Source organism: Oxyura jamaicensis, chromosome 1 (assembly GCF_011077185.1).
Source record: "Oxyura jamaicensis isolate SHBP4307 breed ruddy duck chromosome 1, BPBGC_Ojam_1.0, whole genome shotgun sequence".
Taxonomy (NCBI): domain Eukaryota; kingdom Metazoa; phylum Chordata; class Aves; order Anseriformes; family Anatidae; genus Oxyura; species Oxyura jamaicensis.
In genome coordinates this window covers 194803750-194806407 of record NC_048893.1, presented here as the reverse complement: position 1 = coordinate 194806407, position 2658 = coordinate 194803750, and the positions used below count along the sequence as shown (strand labels likewise).

At 54.7% G+C, this 2658-nt stretch overlaps 1 protein-coding gene across 8 annotated transcripts in view; it reads left to right on the top strand.

Moving 5' to 3' along the window:
* Nucleotides 1-1667: 1667 nt before the first annotated feature.
* Nucleotides 1668-2658, top strand: part of FAT3 (FAT atypical cadherin 3) — a 417502-nt gene continuing 416511 nt past the window's right edge. For all 8 annotated transcript variants that reach the window (XM_035328942.1, XM_035328925.1, XM_035328935.1 and 5 more), the window contains exon 1: nt 1668-1790. The gene's annotated coding sequence lies outside the window, so the exon portion shown is untranslated. The remainder of the gene's footprint in view (nt 1791-2658) is intronic.

The following is a 2658-nucleotide window of genomic DNA, read 5'->3' as shown; positions in this document are numbered from 1 at the left end:
ATGCCCTGGGAAAGCATCTGCATCAAACCCGATGCTATCTGAAAGTGCCTTTCATACCACAATAGAAATTTCTGCTCTGGGGGCTTCCAAATAATGTGTTTTAAGTTTAGGAAGTGACTGTTCAGTTATCAATGCAGTTGAAAATTATAATGAAACAGTGCCCGGCACCTCCAAATACTGGTCCAAAGATGATTATCTGTGTAATCTGTGTTTTCTGGAGCCCATGTGCAATTACCAAGCACTATTTTTAGACTGGTTTTCAGGAGAGTTGTGTTTAGATCTTGGCTCTGCCACAGCCTTCCTGCATGACCTTGGGCAAATCGGTTTCTTTCTCAGCACCATCTGCAGTATAATACATTTTCCTCCCACTCTAAATTTGTCTCGCCAATGCAGATTATGAGCTTTTCGGAGTAGGACATCCCCTTGCCGTGTTTATTTAGTGACTGACACGACAAGGCTCTGAGCTTTTCTTGTGACTTCTAGATAGTTTTTAAATGTAATTGATAAGAACACCTAGAAAAGGTGACTTGCACAGGATCACCTTCTACAATCAACGCAACCAGGTGGTGGGTATAAAATCATTAACTCCATTGTGCGTGTGAGACAAGGCCAGTATTTGTCACACGCTTCCATTGCGGAACATTGGGACTTTTAATTCCAGCTAGCAAATTTTATAAATGGTTTTTGCATTTATTTATTTTTTCCCCTTCTTGTTTTTCACAGTGCAGACCTTGCCTTCCTCCTCAGATTATTAACCCGCTCCCTGTGATTAGCATGGAGGGGCTGGTTGGTTTGGTTTGCTCGCTTGTTTTTTCACCTTCACACGGAATTACAGCCCAGGTTGACCGGGACACGCGAGTGTGCTCAAGGATCAGTGAAGGGCGATGAAGTACTGGTCCTCATGGGGAACTTCGTACCTGGACACCAGTTTTGCGGTTGTGACCTGCAGCCAAGTGGGAGGCATGGACAAAGCGAAGGAGCAGCAGACCAGAAAACAAACACAATTAGCAGCACTTCAAAGCTCTCGCAGAGGAGGGGAGAGCTGAAGCTGGCTGGTGTTTAAAAAGAAAAAAGGATGTAAAAGTGATATCTGCCTTTCTCTCTTGGATGAGATCTCTGGTGGAGAAGGGGCCTGGGCTCCACTGCTAGCAGGGAAACAGCCTGGTGATGGAACAGGCTCCTTAGCACAACATCCTGCAAAAAGAGGCAAGACTGGAACTTGGGCATCAATTCAGGGTCACTGGCAGCACCCACTCGATTCGCTGGCCACTGAACCCAAAGTGAGAGGCTCTGGGGACACGTGTACCTCCAGCATACAACGTGCCCTGGCCCAGTGTCAGATGAGGAGCCCCCAGGCAAGTTGTGGCCATGCCCGTGGCTCGGGCATTGCTCCCCGAGACCCCCTTAACCCCCCCGGGGGGGGGGGGGGGGGAGGGGGCGGACACCACCACGGAGCCCTCTCCTGGTGCAGGGGCAGAGGAGCGATGCCCCCCGCAGGACGGCCAGGGGGCGACCCCAACCCCGTGTGTGTGTCCGGGGGGGGGGGGGGGGGACTCCGGGGGGCCCCCCCCACGCGCAGGGGGGGGAGCAGGGGTTGGGGGTTTGTAGGGTGGGCGGGCGGGGGTGGGCGCGGTCCCTCCCCGCGGGCCGGGAGGCGGGTGCGGGCAGGGCTCCCGGCAGGCTGCGCTGTGCTCCGCTCCGCTCCCTGCTCGCCCCGTCTCCGCCGCCGCTGCCCGCATGGATACCCGCCGGGGGGGACCGCGGGGCAGCCCCCGGAGCTGAGCCGCCCGGTGCGTACCCGGTGGGGATGTGTCAGAGGGGGCGGGTGGGTGCAAAGAGGGGGGGGGGGGGACCGCGGTGAAACTTTCCACCTTACGGGCTCGGCAGGGCACGGGGGCTGCCTCTCGGTGAAAACTTCGCTCCCCCTGCAGCCCCGACCCTAACGCTGTCCCCATGCGGCTGCCACCCCCGGGGGGCTTCCCCCAGCCGCAGCCCCTTCTTTTGGGGCGCTCGCCCGCTTTGCCCTGCAAGGTGCAGCGGCCGCTCCCCGGCTCGCTCCTTGCTTTGCATCGGGTTTTAGCGCCCGTGCAGGCAAGACCAGCACATATTCCTATATAATCTGTAATAGTATTAACCCTTCCTTATTGTTTTTTTTTGTTTGTTTTTTTTTTGTTTTTTTTTTTAATTTTCCCCCTCTTTCTCTCTGTTTATGCTCAGGGTGAGGGTGACGGGGTGTATGTGTGTTTGTGTGTCTGTCGCTGCTCTTGAGCTGCAGTTGCTCCTGGCCGAGCCTAGGGACCGGCTGCAGCTGCTTGGGCCGGGGAGAGAGGGAGGGATGTTAGCTGGGGACTTGCTGGTCGCATTTTGCTCCCGCTCTCTCTAATTCTTACCCATATGCATCCAGAAGGGAGGGCTCGCCTTGCCTCCCCCCCGTTTTCAGGCACTTGGAGGACCCCTGCCCCGGCCGGGGATGGGTTAAACATGGCTCTCCCAGCTCCAACTTGTGCTATTAAAGGAAATAATCCAGCCTCTCCTTGCCCACTTTTTGAACCCATCTGGATTATTTGCAGGAGGAAGAGAGAGCTATGCTGCCCTGAGAAACGCATCAGTGGGTGTCTTTTTCCTTTTTTTTTTTTTTTTTTTTTTTTTTTTTTTTTT